Here is a 16,393-nt window from a genome sequence, read left to right as displayed (position 1 = left end):
AATAACACACCTAACGTCTGTGGACCCAGTAGAGCACAGCCATTCCCGAACTGCTCGGAAAGATTTCACATTTCAGATTTTGTGCCATTCTGCTAGACCGTTTTTATCTCTGCTGGTAGTAGAGCTGCATCAAAAAACCCCAGGTAAAGCTGGGGCCCTGTCCTGGTGGACAACATAAAAAGTTATCTTCATGTCAAAAAATTTAAGTAGACGCATTGAGGGAACAAAAATGGGCGAAGGGACTTGCCAGGGGTTGTACATGAGGTCGATACCCAGGGCTCAGAGCGCCAGTGACACATCCCCGGCACAGCCCTGCCTGCGCTGGCCCAGACTGGGAGGTTGGTTTCCTCCCCGTCCGCACACACGCTCACGACACCTACTAATTTTCCCTTCTCCCCAGCAACGAGGACAAAGGGCAGATGACTGGATTTGGCTCCTCTGCGGCTGCCAGCTCCTCGCAGCCCTCCTGCGAGCCTGAAAAACGCGTGCTGCGTCTGGAGCCCGAGCACCCAGCAGCGCCCATGGGAACCCTGGCCGGGAGCGACCTCCAGCCAGATGTTCCAAAGAGCATGGTACCAACTTGCCGACATCCTTGGCCGCTTATGCCGGGGTCTGAGCGAGAACAGAACAATTTTGAAAGTCTGAAAAACAGCCTGCTGGGTATTTTTAATATAAATGTGCTTCAAGCTCTAATACTTGTAAGCCAAATATTTCAAGCAGCACTCACAGCCGAGCTTTGGGGGATCTGGTTATAAAGCTCAGCTATCTACTGGGGGAAGAGTAACTTTTTCTTTACAAACAGAAGCGCGCGTAGTCTGTGCCGTGGGGAAAATGCTTTTTAAAAAATTGTAAATAGTAACGACTTTTAGAGCCAAGTCAAAGACCTCTTATTAAGCGCTGTTCCCCCACATTTTTGCAGTGGGATCCTGTTCTCTTTACGCCCATCTCCCCCACGTACCACAGAGAAGGGTGGCCCCCAACGTTAGCAGCGCCCACACTCGCTTCCCCCCAGCCCAAAGCCAACCTCTGGGGCTTGTAAGTGCTTTTATTCTTTTTTATAAGCCAGGAGAGTCCTGTTCATCAGAGTTCATCATGGCTCTACTTCCCTCCCCCCCCCCATTTAATTTTAAGAGTGGACCAGCCCCAATATTTGAAGCTCCTCCTGCTCCATTTCTTTTCATTCTCTCTTTCTTCCTTCCTTCCTTCCCCCTCGCCCCCTCCCTCTGTCTCCTACCCGGTCCCCTTCAGAAGCCCCCAGGATGACACTGCTCATTGATGCTTCTCCTTCATTAGCATTTCAGCAACTTGGCTCAGTAGTTTCAGAGACAATCCGTCATGAGAAAACTGAAGAATGTGCCCCATTTGCATGATTCTGTGCCAGAATGCAACTTTTTCTCAGCTGTTCATTGTGTAATTTCCCCTTGAGCCTTCAACTTTCCCATGAAGTCCCAGAAATCATATTATAGAATTCCAGACCAGCTGAAATGCCCCAAAGATTAGTTTTATGGACATTTTTAACCAACCTCGCAGCTCTACAAAGAGAATCACATACATAAGAAGCGCGGTTTTACTTTCTGTTGTTACGAAAGGCAATGTGCCCGAGATGAATAAAGTCCTTTGAAACTACAAGAAGGAATTTATGCCCCATGATGAGAATGATCCAATAACTGTTGTGAATCCTTGGGCATATTTTTAACTTCCACTTGTCCTTCCTTAATTATTTTATTCCTCTTACAATTAGATGTTTGTAATCCATTTTGAGAGTCTTTCCGAAATGAATGGATATGCAAACAACTTGATTGAAATGCTCAGTGCATATGACTAAAAGTTACTGGCTCTCACACATCAGCAGAACAAATCAAGCTTTTGGTTAGTTGGTTTTAGAAATCAAAAAGTGGTTTATAAAAAAAAGACAGGCAGATAAAACCTGCTTCTAATTACTTTCTTGAGGGCATCTGAGTTTGTAGAAATAAAGACTTTATTATATTAAAAGTAAGCAAGAAACTGAAACTCGGTGTAAAGCAATCGAACTACTTTGTCAATTAAAATGTATCCCATTAGGAAAATTAGACACCTGTTCCACAAAAGTTAGACAATAGAGGCTGGGAGGAGAACACTGCATTTTAACAATCTGGTTGCTAATTAAATTCTTTACTTTTTCCGATGTACGCCAATAACTATCATTTTTCCCATGTCACTTTTAACCTACCCAAACAGAACTTGTTTTTACTTATTCTACCTCTGAAAAACACCGCCTTTCTTCTATGCTTTCACAGCCGTAGCATAAAAAATACAAATATATAGAGAAATATTTTATACGCAATTCAGAAAAAAAAATCTTTTAACTACAACGTGGATGCTTTTAAATACAGAATTATTTCCTCCCCCTTCCCCTTCCCAGCGGGGTTGGCTGTGTAAAAAGCATCCTTGCTGACGCAGGTAAATAGATCGAACAAACACATAGACACGTTTACACGAGATGAGCATATGCGGATATACACGCTTGTGTTTTCATATCTATATATTTATATATGTATATATGTTGATAAAATCCCATGGAATTAGAGTTTGCCAAGATTAGAACTTCATAAACAGATAAATGAGGGTCGTTCCGATGCGAAAGACAGGGTTTGTTTTTTTTTTGGTGAGAAGCTCACACGGTGATTAGAGTGAGGTTGTGGAAGATTTCATTAATTATAGGTGACTGGTTTTCCTCTCAGAGGACAGCTCAGGTCCCCCAGCTCCCCTTCGGCAGCTCATCTTAAATTGTTGTCTAACCTTTCCCTTAATTCAGCTCATCTTGAGCTGATGGGAACTGCTTTCATTCCACCTCTTGTGGAGGTAATGAAACAATCTTCTTATTCACTTGGTTCCTCTGAGCCGGTGACACACAACAAAAAACCCAGGGCCCTGATTAATGGCCGCTAATTAGCAATGTTAATGACCAGGTGTCCAAGAGCATGGCCAGCTCCTCTCAGCATGGAGTGATCCCTCAATGAGGGCCCTGCAAATCCAGCCCCGCTGACCCTTCCCCTCAGCTGCCAGTAATGAAGCTCCGCTCTCTCATTACACCCAGGAGAGGCGCAGGGGGAGGCCCGCGCCTCCACAGCCAAACCTTTTCCTTCGGGTCTAGTGGGCCTGCCATTAATTAAGGTCAGCATTTTTGCTGCCCCCCCTCCTCCCCCCTCCCCAAGCCTTTTCCCCCTTAAAAAAAAAAAAACAAAACAACCACCAGCCCTCAAAGGTAAAAGATTTGGAGGAAGGGAGGCTTAGCTCTCTCCGCGTTCTCCGCTTTCCCAGTGCTAAAGACGCTTTTTTCCCAGTATGGTGGGGCTGCTGGTGGCCCCTCGCTCCCCCTCGGCTGTGCAGCCCCCCCGGAGCGGGGGGGGAAGGGGGGACCCCCCCCACCCCGCCGGCAGCAGCCGCTCCCCCAAACCTGCCCCTGCCAAGGCGGGGAGCGGGGGGCGGAGGGGTGCTCGCGCTGGCGAAGGCAAAAAGTCACGTTAAATAGCCAAATTCACATCTCCACAGGTCAGACTGGCCGCACAGAGATGTATTTATATATTATTCCTCATCGATCCTTCAGTCATGTTAATTATTCTTAATTTCGGATGTGTAAAAAGTGACCTTTGGCACAAGCCCCGCTACAAATGCCGCTGTGGGCAGCGTGTTTGTAACTCCTGCCCCCGGCGCCCCGGCGGAGGCGAGCGCTCTCTGCCCCCCGGGCTGGGGAAAGCCGAGCGGGTCCGGCCGTGGCCAGCACATGCCGAGCCGCCCGAGCCCCCTCAGCCTCTTGTCGTCCCGCTGTGGGCCACCACTCGCCTTTGTAACTCCTAGAAATCGGTTTTTGGAAAGAGGGGGCTACTTAAGGGCAGGGGGGGATGTTAGTGTGCATGCAGCACACGGGTACAGAAAAAGACCCACATTTTTAAAGAAACAGAGATGTGTTTTATTTTTGCTTTGTTAACTTCGCAAGCGTGGTGATTATGAGAGTGAAAAAAGGGCAAAGCACCTGCCGGCAGCCTGTGCGGTAGGGCTGCGTGCCCCGTTGTAGCCGAAGTTTCCGTTAACTGTAAGTTAGCTTTAGCTTTGCCAATACAAACGTTTTCTCTTAATGGGAAGAATATTACTCCAAGTCCGCCATTTCCTCCAGTCATGCACTGCGAAACCAAGGCACAAAACTGACACGCACCTCGAGCGGGAGCCGCAGGGCAGCCGATGGGGAGACAGGAAGCCTTTTACTCCAGGTCACCTCTGGAGCTGGAAGTGACAGAAAGTTAATACTGCAAGAGTGCCATTTGGTGGCCGTTGGCAGATAAGGGGGAGCCTGGCTCAGTCCTTCGTGTGTTGGTGCCGTCACAAACCCATCAGCAGCCGCTGGGGAGGGAGCTGGACGCCGTACTGCACCTATTGTTTTCCTGGAAATCCTTACAGGAGTGATTTCTCTCTAACCGGGTAATAGCATCTCCTCCCAAATGACAATTATTCCCTGCTCTCTTGACCATCTGGGCATTACAGCAGTGGCTAACATGGCAAATTAATATCAGGATGACAATGCATTTGGATTTTCCCAGCAAAATTTAACGAGCTATCAAAAAGAAAAGGTGCTGCCTTTTGCGATGCCTGGGAGTCCAGGCACAGGAGGTGACGCTCCGCCGACTGCACTCCCGTTACTGGGCTTCTGTGCATAAATAAATTACTAAACTTTCCACTTTTGCCTGTTGAGACTATTTTACTGGCACCCAACTTGCCTAGAAAAAAGATCTTGCAAGATGTACTGGTTCATTCCCAGTCCATTAGTCGCTCTCCGTGGGATCGTTGGACTTTCTAAGGGTCCGCAGCCTTGAAATTGTGCTGCTTTCACCTTGCACACAGCAGGTTATTCAGTAAGGACCTGCTCCGGCTCTGGCTTGCTTCACCTGAGACTGTAATCCTGCAGTAGGTCATCTGTCTTTCAAAAGGTGTTTTTGAACCTGACATGGATTTTGGATGAAGGTTTCTATCTATTCCCTATCTAGAGGTGTGCGTTGGCTGTCATTACAGCTAAGAAAGGTGCAGTTCCCAGCTCTCCCATTGACCTCCTCCGAGATCTTGGGCAAGTTACTTACTGCCGATGGGGGTTGCCGATGGAAAGATGATACAGCGATGGGGAAAGCATCAAAAATAGAAATGAATATAAGAAGCTTATTGAAAATTTGGCCAGGCATGAAAAAAACCAACCAAACAAAAACCCCCAAAACAACGCGACAGACTAAAAATAAGCCTGCCCCTCTGTGCCTCAGGTCCCTAAGTATAAAACGGGCATAACGCCAGTGCCTTGATTTTCCCCCGTGAAGGCAGACTGACGGAAGGACTGACCCTTCACGTGCATTTCTGTGGCATCAAAGTCCTACGGGAAATCAGTGGCAATTGAGGGCTGCAGCCGGATGGCATAAAGAACAACAACTCGGTTTTCAAAATATCATCCGCTCGTCGTACCCTCATTTACAGCACTGTGCTGTTCAGAAAGCCTCCCGCAAACTGTAAGAGCTTTTGTAACTCCATCCTACGCGTCTAATTGATCGGCTATGCCAAAAAGAACAAAAGTCTTTCTATAGCTACAGTTATTCTATTACAGGTTATGCAGATAAGGTTACAGCTAGAGCCAGACACTTTCTTTCCAGATAAACCTTTGTCACTGAGAAATACACGTTATGGTCACAAACTTTTCATGAATGAGTATTTGAGTTGATTATTTTTTTTTTTTAAGCTAAGAGTCTAAAAATGTTTTCATCTAAATTTACTTGCAGTTAATTAGAAACATCTAGGAAGCCTGAAACTGCTTTTCAGAGAAAAAGGAAATATTTTTTCAGGGTTTTAATTTACTGAAATTTTGCACAAGCTTTCACTTCAGGCCGTCACCGCTGTTATTTCCCACACGCTCCGGTGTTGAACAACCAGCCGCCTGGGGAGCTCCGCTGGCCCCTTCTGCCCCCCCGTGCTCCTCCTTCCAGCAGCGGCTGTGACGCCTGCTAAACACATCTCCCGAAACCTTCTCCTCTACAGCACTGCTGAAGTCACTGTTTAAATAAAACAACGGGTACTCTAGTTGCTCTCTACATATTGGTCGTTCATTTCTGAAGAGAACAGGGATCAAAAGCAAATTGTTGCCTGACTCCAAACTTTCCCAGGAATTGGGACACAGCTTCTGCTCAGTGTCCCGCGGGGAAGGGAGAAAGGAGAGACACATCAGGGCCGTGACCACCACGTGGGCCAAATCGCAGTCACTCGTGCCAAGGAAGTTCCGACACTGGCTCCTGCAACAACAGGAGCCTGAAGCCTTGGGAGAGGAGAGACCTTTATGGAGTTGCGAAGTCCGTTGACAGCAGAGATGCTCATTCTCTTTCATCCTGTAAGGTCCGTGTTACGTGCGCTATACTATTTAGTAAACTCTTCAGCAACAACAAAAATCAGTCCCCAAAACTTCTGGAATCCTGGCAATGCTGGCAATATTTTGCTTTTATAAAAATTTACTGGCAATACTTTGCTTTTATACTGTCTGGGTTTATGCCCATTAGAAACTCCCCAAAGGGACAACGCTGAGGAGTGCCCAGCAAGTCTAGAGACTGGGCTGAATATTTTGATTGCTGGGTTAAATTCTTGGCATATCAGGTAATTTACTTTGCGACTACCGTTTATCAGGATTTTATGGGAGGTTTTCCAGTTGCTTTTTCTAATCACTTTCCACCACAGTCGTCTGCCTCAGTCTTCCCCACTGAAAAATGGACACGTCACTCCCTTTTCAACACGATAAGGTGAAGCCTCGTTTGCTAACGTTTGCAAAGCCCTTTGCAACGATTGGTTTGTAGCTGTGCTGAGTACAATGTATTATTAATAAAATAATCAGATAAAAATAAATAAGGAAGGAATTATGCGGATTCTGATAAAAAGTAAGAAGGCAAGAATTTTGCCCATTATTGGAGCACGTAGCTCCATAGGCAAATTAAAACGGGGGCTCTGTCCTCAGAGTTTTGGGCAATCCAGGCTACATAATTGATTTGAGAAGAGCTACTCCAGGCTACTGTGTAATTACAGAAGTATTCGCTCTTCTGGCTCCCACTCTCCTTGTCATGTTCTACCTCATTGCCCTTTATGCTAAAGCCTTTGTTGATGAGGGGACGGAAGCGGTAAGGACAAATAAAGCAATTAGCAGGTAGGGGGAATGCTACCACTGTTTAAGGACAACACACAGCCTTTATTGGGACATTTACTAAGCAGAAGTCTAGAGCCTGCAGGTCAGAAAGAAAATACAGGTAATCCAGAAAAACAAACACATTAAGAAAACCAGCCAAAACCTTTTCTCGTATGTACGTGGCATTCAAGAAGTCTTGGCAGGAGGAAAATATTTTCAAATAGTCTATATCAAAACCATGATGATTTTACTTTAAATAACCATATTTTTAGTGAGATTAGCCTCCAACTTTCTAATTACTTTCAATAGTCTCATCACTAGAGTGCTCTTCTCTCTTGTTTCAAGGGTGCACTGGCAGTAAGCAAGCACTAATTTTTGAAGGGCTAAAATCTCATTTTAAGTTGCTGCAAAACCAGCCAGGAGAGGGAGCCCAGACCTTGAGCAAACCTTTCTTCCTGGCGCTGGGACTCCCTGGGAAGGAAGCTGAGCCATTTTGGCCGGGGCTCCACCGTGATCACAGGGCTTGTGTGGATGCACTGCATGAGGAGGGGACAAAAGTGACTGGTAGACAAAATAGCACGCGGTGTCCCCAGGCATCAAATGTTGGATGACTCATGCTTAAGAGGGAAGGAAGATAAATAAGGACTAATGAAAATGAGTAGTACTTTAGTTTCTCGCGTTTGGTGCTTCCATCACTCATCAGGAGACTAGTTTGAGAGATTGTTGTGTTCTCTGGACTCTGGTTCTCTTCAAGCCTCCGAGAAAGCTGGGGAGGGACTTTTTGGGATGTCGGGTAATGGTAGGACTAGAGGGAATGGATCAAAACTAGAGCTGGGACGATTCAGACTGGATGTTGGGAAGAAGCTCTTCACCATGACGGTGGTGAGACACTGGCACAGGTTGCCCAGAGAGGTGGTGGAAGCCCCGTCCCTGGAGGGGTTCAAGGCCAGGCTGGACGGGGCTCTGAGCAACCTGATCTAGCGGGAGGTGTCCCTGCCCATGGCAGGGGGGTTGGAACTAGATGGTCTTTAAGGTCCCTTCCAACCCTAACGATTCTGTGATTCTATGATTCCTAACTCGCTATCAGTTGAGTTTGAGACAGGTATGAAGAAAATCATAGGTTTTCTGCAGTGAGGCAGACTGAGATTATGGCAGGTCTAAACTTGGATCAGAACGGCAATGCCAGGCCCTAAGACGCATGGAAGTGCTGCTGCTCCTCCAGAGGCACCCCAGTGCTTGGGTGGAGTTTGAGTTCTGATCTCCAGAAAAAAAGTCCGAGTTACTCTTTATCTCCGTAACACGCCATCCGAGGCGCCGCGCCCGGCATGCCCGAACGTTTCAGCTGGCGTGAGCCTGGGTGCGGATGTGACCTGAGAAACACTGAGGGATTTGCCTAAGTAAATGTTCTTTACCTCCACATATTCCGTCCAAAACCACTGCAGGAATGCTCAGGCTTACTTCATTCCTCCTTGGGAACAATGTAAAAGTCAGCTTTGTCGTGTACTGCTAAAAGCGAGAATTGTGGTTAGTCGATATCAGGGATACGTATGTCCATACAGACTGTGACTGTGCATGTTAAATAGCTGAATCACTGTCACTCTTAATCAGAAATTCCTATTTTACCAGAGCTTGACTGTAGAGTAAAAGAAGCATGAGAAATTAAGAGAACAATTTCATTCAGGCCTATTTGTCATATTTTTCTAGCTGAAAATCTAGAGGAGAGGAGAAGATTCTGATTCCAATTTTGCGTTCTTGATCTTTTTCCATTTCTAAGCTTCCAATGTTTATATAAATCTCTCTCTGCCATTAACTCTAGTGGGAAGAAAACAAATCAAGGTATTGAGACCGGTCTGTAAGGGAGAGAACAACCACCAGGGAAATTTTAAAATTCTTTTTTCTAGTTAAACTGAAAATTGTGTTTCAAGATAAACTTAAGCAAAAATGGCTTAATTTTGACTTTTTTATCTTGAAATTTCTCTCGGAAGTGATAAAGTCAAACTTGAAGCGTGTACTTTTGTTTTTTCTAAAAATCTATAGGAAATGTTTTTCTCCAAATATTTTAACCAATTTTAATTCTTGTGATCTGTTACAACCATTGATTTGTAGGCTCAGGTGAGAAATTAGTTCCTTACCACTGACTTAATTGTTTTCTATATTCTTTTGAGTTCTTTTTCCCCATTGTGCAGGTAGCAACCCTCAGAAGTGCATCCAAAACAAACTAACAGTGATTAGTGACGAGCTGAACTGGAAACAAACAGAACTTTTCCCCTATTCTTATCTTCAAGATCAAAGTATTTGGGTGGGAGACAAACACGCTGCACTTCGTTTTCCGACCTGTTTTCTCTTTACGAAGCCCAGCCGTGTTTCCTCAGGTGCGTTCCCCCCGCCCCGGGAGGGTGAGTCTCCCCAGACCCCGCTAGCGGGGAGCGGGGGATCAGCCTGGAGATGTCTCACACCAGCAGCCCCAAGGCCAGACACCAATGGAGAAACTTCTCACCACTCTCTTTTCAGGCAGCTCAGGGGAAAAGACTCGGTCCATGTGCCTAAAGTGAGACGCCAGCAGCTTTTTTTGCTCCTCGTGGTCTCCATAGAGCAGGATCTTCCTCAAGCAACACTGATATCGATTTAGAGAAGAGAAAACTGAGGCGCGGGGGGAAGCAACCCTGCATGGAAACGGCTGGCTGGAGATCCGAACCGAATCTCCGGAATCCCGCTCTAGTCCCCTGTCACTGAGCCCCACCGTGCTAACCTCAACCCTGCCACGCTTGCTTTGCCCGTGAACACCAAAGTTAGCTTCCCAGGCTTTCCAACCTGGCCACGTGCTGCAGAACTCTACCAGTTGTGGTGTTTCCCACAAGTGGGAGCGAAAGGCAGGGGCTGGCGCACGACGGGCCGCAGAGCGTTCCTCGCCAGCCGGCGCGGCAGTGTCGGAACCATTAGCCGGAATCCCCACAGCTATCCTGTAAATCTTATTAAAGTCAGGGGGAGTTTCAGGCCTGTTATTAAACGTTCAATTACACTCTGCAAGCAACAACAGAGGCAAATTGATAAAAATGCGGTAGGAGACAATAGGTTTTGAGCAAAGGAGAGCAGTAAAATATGGTTGCGAAGAGAGCCCGGAATGATTTGAATAATGAACAAATTTGTAAAAATCAAAGTCTGTTTGCAGGTGAATAACAAACAGAGGGAAGGGCAGAATTGGTTGAATGAATTATGCATTATGAATCATTTAACAAGCACTGATATCTATAAAGATAATGATTCTAATGTAAGTAACAAGCCTTTAATATTTATGCAGCCCTTAATAGTCTGGAGAGTCTGAAACGATAGGTAAAAATTAAAACGTCTCCTCAGTGTTTTCCAGTGGAAGACAGCTTTATCACAACGTCACGAACCCAAAGCAGTATCGCTTCGTGCTCGGTTTGATCCACCGCTGCTCCACGCGGACCCTGTCTGCCCCGGCGCCGAGGTCTGGCCAGAGCCAGCACCTCCAATTCACACTGATGCCGTGAGAGACAAACCGGTGCCCGCTGAACTCCCTGGGCATTACAGAGCGCTCAAACAGTGACACAACTGGAGATTTCACTTTCCTCTCCGCTTTGAGATAAGGATCTCTGGGCCGACTCAGTGCAATCCCAGCAGCCAGCGGAGAAAGGAAATGAAAAGCCCCTTCCCCTCCCCTCCGTGCCCGCAGTATGTGTGGGAAAAAGGGAGAGAGGCTGCAGAAAGCCCTGTGCAATCACAGCTGGGCTCTTAATTGCTTTGCCCTGTGCACAGAGTCACACCTTGTCGCTCCTCTGCAATAGGAAGCGGCCGCCCAGCCCAGCAGTCTCAAGGCGAGGGCAAAAAGGTTTCCGCATTCACCTGGATTATTTTCCTGCCGCCGCAACGCCCGTGTGCTACCCCGGGCACCACGCTCCCCGGGCTCCTGTGGGCGACAGCGGTACTGAAAGGCAGGGAGCGACCGTGGGACTGAGAAAGGGCTGGGTTTCTCAACCCCCTTTTTGTTACATGGAGGTTCGAGCAAGGGAAAAAGCGCTGGCTCACGGGAGCGAAGCCAAGGCAGTGCCACGCGGCCAGCCCCGCTCAGGGCAGCAGAAGGCCCAGCCGCTAGGGAAAACCGGACTTTCCCCACAAATCTGTCTCTCCCGTAGCTAGCGCTCTGATTCCTGAAGAGTTTTCACACGTACCTTGGGGAGACAAGGTGGCCGTGTCCGTTTTCCTTCTGTGTGGCCATGGATTTCTGCAAAACCTACTTACTTGGAGGTCTGATCTGGTACAATTCCCTGGCTCTAAATTCAGACGCAAAACTGGCATGTACTAAGCGTGACACTATATCAAATTGCATAGAGCCTGCAAAATGTGTTGGTTCTTTTTAAAAAAAAAAAATTAACTTGACCTGCAGGATATTAATGTAGTGGCAACTACCCCTGCAGGATATAAAACTGGCACCAACTATAAGAGCCTCCATTAGTGCTGTAGGTTTCTAGGCTCAGTAATGGTCATTTCATCTGAACATGTGGAAATAAAAACAAACCATAATAGGACTTAAAAAGCATTCAATGCATATTTGTCCATAAACACGTCGTATAAATAAAAGCTCTTTTAAAAAAAAATGTGTCAAATGAATCAATGTGTATTCTATTATGGAATAATAATATCCCATACCACATGTGTTGCTGAAGCAAATAACTTTAGCTGGTATAATATTATTTTCCATTTTGTGGTACAGCTTATATTTTGATCAGTTGATTAAGGACCTGCCCCTGAGGAAGTCAATGACAAGAGTTCCCCGGGCTTAAAAGGAGAAGGAAAAATGTGTAAACGATTTGGCCGCAAATAAGGAAACAAATGTATTTTTTTCCCTTTCTCCAAGCGTGAGTGAACGCTGAATACAAAGGCAGTTGAAGACAGTGGAAAGATTTGCTCTTTGCTCTCAGCAGCTTTGGATCTGGCCCTAAGTATGTATGTGTGAGAGAAATTTTGGCACTACTGGAAACCCCACCTCATACCTCCCACTGCGAATATGTCATCTTTCTCTGTGCTCATGCATGCCAGAGCTTTATCTCTTTTGAAATATCGCCCAGAATCAAGCTATGTTTACTTAAGTAATAGGGAGATTCACTTATATGCAATAGTTTCTTCAATGGAGAGGCTGTCTTTACGCAGTTGTACTTTGGACTTTGTTCCTAGTTTGACTTCTATTTTTCTGACTTGATGGTTTTATCCAGGTTTGACAACAGGCTTGGATTTCTGTTGGATTTTTTTTTTTTTGAAGTTACACACCTGGAATTAGCTTTTTCTGCCAAGAATTACAGTGCACCTGGAAGTACTAAATCATTTTTATCTGCTTTTTAGTGGTTTTGCACAATGGAATTGCATCCCTTTAAATCTTCCTTACCTTTTACAAAACCACATTGCAGCTCTAGACAGAGCATTTTGTGCGTGCGTAGACAGCGATAGCGTGAGATAGCTGTGCCCTACCAGTCTCGGCCTCTGCCAGCCCTAGAAGTAGTCAGCTGAGAACGACCTCGCAGGGTTTCTTTCCTCCTCGGTGGCTCTGCTTACCTACATAACATATGGAAATGTGAGCATACACTTACAGCAGATTGTTTGCTATGTTTACACCAGTTCTAACACTAATCCCCATTAATGTTTGATATTGCTCCCAAAGAGTTTAAATAGATGTCAGGCCCCAGATCCATTGCATACGCGTTAGGCATCGTATAAACGTCAAATAGAAAGATACTGAAACACCGCGGGGTGTCCTTTTTTTAACATCACGTTTACTGACTGGATTAACCACATCAAGCGTATGCAAAGCCCTGCTACTTTCATGATTTCTGTCATCGCATTTGAGAGTCCTGTTTTCATGGAAAACATAAACCAGTTTCACATCACCTTGGGAGCGCGGCTTCTCGCTTCTGCTCGCAGTTTCTTCCATTCACTGAACACGTCTGTGAGCGCGAAGTGAAAGAACAGCCAGGTGCGAGCAAACAAACATAAAACTTTCTTCCTCTCTATTAAAGGGTATCAGACCCAGGCCATACTGGCTGGGTTTTGCTGCAGAACAATAACCGCCAGGGTCAGGGGGACGTTTTCTGCAGGCTCTGTATCCCCTCCAGCGGCAGCCTGGGTGCCCCGACTCCTTAGAACACGTTGAGCTGCTGTGCAGAGACATGGCCCCTTCTGCAAGGGCAAACGGGAGCTGCCCGAGGACCACAGAAATGCCAAGTGCCAGGCACGTGCCCAGCTCAAGCTGCTCCCAAGATCAGCTTTCCCCAGTACGTAGTTACTGGGATTTTATGTTACAGCAGGGAGAAGTCTTGAGACCTTCATTCTTTGTCCACCACCTGGAGCAGGAAGCTGGTCAGGCTTCCTCCATTCCGGGTGTTCCCTCTCACCTCCCTTTGCCAATTATTTTATTTTACGTGAGGCTGTTTCTTAGGCTAATTATTTTAAAAATTACTGTCTTAGGGGCTCGGCTCTGGGGCTGCAAAGCTTTCCTCTCCGCCAAACTAACTTGGTCTGAAGCACTTGGGACGCAACCACTCCGCGTTTAGAGGTCTGTTTCTCATTATACGTTTATACAGCACCCAGTTCAACAGGACCCTGATTTTAGCTGGAGCCTTTCTGAAACCCTCCTACTGTCATACAAGCAATAGCAACAGCTTTCACCTCCAAAAATCAGCAGCACAAACGAGCAACGCCGTGTGAGAGCGCCGGGGACGGCAGGCAGTGAAGAGCAGAAAGTGGTTATTGAGACGCGCTTGGGATTTGACGGAGTTGATCTGCTCCTTTAGGCTACAAACAGCTAATTCTCACTTCAGCCAACCCCAGAAAAAGTAAATAAAAGTTGTAGACGCAGCCGTATCTATTAAAATATGCTCTGGTTTAGTGGCAAAAGTAATTGGACTTCACAAGGCACTGTATTTTGCAGCTGGGGATAATTTTATGTTAAATGACTAAGCTGTTTCTCAACCTTTGCTAGGCTCATTATAGCCTTTAAGTAGTTCAAGTTTCCAGATAACCAGCAGCAGAACCAGGTAAGCCGGCAAAATTAGTATGGCTGGGAAAATTTGTATCTGTCACACAGGTCTGGTTCCCACACACTCTGGTTACATCATTACTGAGTCTGTTAACTAGGAAACCAATTAGGCCAGAGAGCTACCGTCAGGTGACCAAAACACGAAAATGCACAAGAAACCCTACCCGAAAGATGGGATTTCAGCAGAGGCCCTCAGATAGCTGACTCCTCTTCTGCTGCGCTGCAATTTTCGTATTTCGTTTCACCTTTGCTTTCAGGCTGAGCGCCGAGGTCCCACAGATTGACGGTTGAAGCAGCCTCCTCTCTCCCCCCGACAGGTGCACCGAGAAAATTGTTTCCTGCATCAAAAATTACACAAAATTATGTAATAATTTCTCTCATTTACTCTGGAAAATTTCCTTCTCCTTCACACCTTTTAATTTACGGTGCGAGAACAAGGCAGTGGCTGCAGAACTGAGTGCTGCACGGTGGGCAGTGGCACGTTCGTCTTAAAAGAAAAAGGGGGTGTAAGACTCGGGCACGGCAAAGTTTCAGCGCACAAGCAGCTTCAGTAACTATTATTTGTTTTGTGCAAAACGTTGAAGGCACTTCTCCACGCACGGAGGAAGTACGAGGTAGTCGGGCTCGTGCGTGGGCAGAGGAGGGCGGCGTGGGGCACCGTGGGGCCAGGTGAAAGCCAACCTCCTGTAAAGCATGCGTAAGAAGGGAGGGTGCAAGCCTATATATCTCTAAATACACCTATACTCCATACTGCATCATTGATCTAGCTGCGGTATTATTACGCGTATGAAAAATATAGCTTATTGTGGCTACAATATATTTTTATAGGCACATTATATGTAAATAGACATGTAACGCATACTACAAACGATGCAGGTGTTTTCCAGCTTGCACATCTTCCCCGGTTCTGGCCTCACCTGAAGATGTCAGTGACTTGCGAAGGCCTCGCTCATACCTACGGAAACCCCTCCGATAGCTCAGCTCCAGGCCACGAGCGCTAACCAGCCACGTGCGCTCTCTGCATTCGCGCTCAGGTTTGTTTTCCGGCAGGACAAGGAGAAAGCGGGGGAAGAGTTAATTAAAACCTCGCCTCAAAAGCCTCAAGGAGAGGTTTCACGTCCAAGGTGAGGGCAGGCTGAGCCCTGGTGGGTCCTCACCTGCTTGAGGATCACACTCAGGTACCAGCACTGCTACTGTTTGCCCAGTACGGCAACACCAGTGGGTTAAAGATTTTTTTTCCCCGATGTGCCCCGCTTCATTTCTGATGGCCCGTCATCTTCGTCGCTTTTGGGAAAAAAAAAACAAAACCCAAACAAAAACCAGAGGAAGTAAACTAATCAGGAATACTTTCCTTCCCGATGATTTGGTTGAGCAGATGATTTGATCACTGTGTAGAGAAGAGCAAAGCAGTCTCTGCCGGCCGCCTGCCAGCTCGGGGAACAGCCGCTCGCATGTTTTCCAGCACAAGCACCTCATTATTAATTCATGCTCCAGGTCCTCTGGACATGCTGTTACTAATATTAGGTTTCGACGGAGTAATGAGCAACAGCAATAGGCTGACTATCTTAATATATTTTAAATAATGTTTGAAATATTAAATTTGAGTTTGGATTTTTAATTAGGGCCGGGGCAGGGTATTGACAATCTTCCTACTGTTTTGCAGCCAGCGAGCAAATAAGATAGGGATTGTTCTGGTCTGAGCACTGCGAGCCGGTCCGACCTAGGGGATGGATCTGAAATCTAACACCAAACTTTAAAGCACGAGGGAAGTTTGGCTCTGGGTTCTGCAGCCAGACTTTGACCCATCTCTGTACTAAAAGGGGGACTTTTGATACGGGACTGTAGGAAAAGTAAATAGTTGTGGGACCAGCTCTCGTGGACACGTTCTGTACCACACTGTCCGGGAGCTGCCCGGGGACAGTCTGACCCTCAAGGATGCCACTGTTATTAAATAAAGGGGACATGGGGTAGCGGAGCATAGAGAAAAGGGGTTGTTGTGGTGTAAATCTATACCCTAAGGATATATACAGTAGGGACAAAAAAAATGGCAGGCAAGCTGTGGGTCTGCAAACCCTCCAGGGCTTCAAAGTCCTTCCCACCGCTGTGCTTCAGACAGGAGCACAGGTCAGCATCTCTTCCTTGGATGGATATACATATATTAAAGGACTCGTTTA

At 46.5% G+C, this 16,393-nt stretch overlaps 1 long non-coding RNA gene across 5 annotated transcripts in view; it reads right to left on the bottom strand.

Moving 5' to 3' along the window:
- LOC134517470 (uncharacterized) overlaps positions 1-16,393 on the bottom strand; it is a 100,439-nt gene that overhangs the window by 9,518 nt on the left and 74,528 nt on the right. For 4 of the 5 annotated variants that reach the window (XR_010071631.1, XR_010071630.1, XR_010071633.1 and 1 more), the window contains exon 5: positions 14,384-14,557. This is a non-coding gene — a long non-coding RNA (uncharacterized LOC134517470). Of the gene's footprint in view, positions 1-12,155; positions 12,740-14,383; positions 14,558-16,393 lie in introns of those variants that run through there. The other variant, XR_010071634.1, reaches the window with a different exon arrangement.

Source organism: Chroicocephalus ridibundus, chromosome 6 (genome assembly GCF_963924245.1).
Source record: "Chroicocephalus ridibundus chromosome 6, bChrRid1.1, whole genome shotgun sequence".
Classification (NCBI taxonomy): Eukaryota; Metazoa; Chordata; class Aves; order Charadriiformes; family Laridae; genus Chroicocephalus; species Chroicocephalus ridibundus.
Note: the sequence above shows the minus strand (reverse complement) of the source record. Positions and strands in the feature narration are given on the sequence as shown.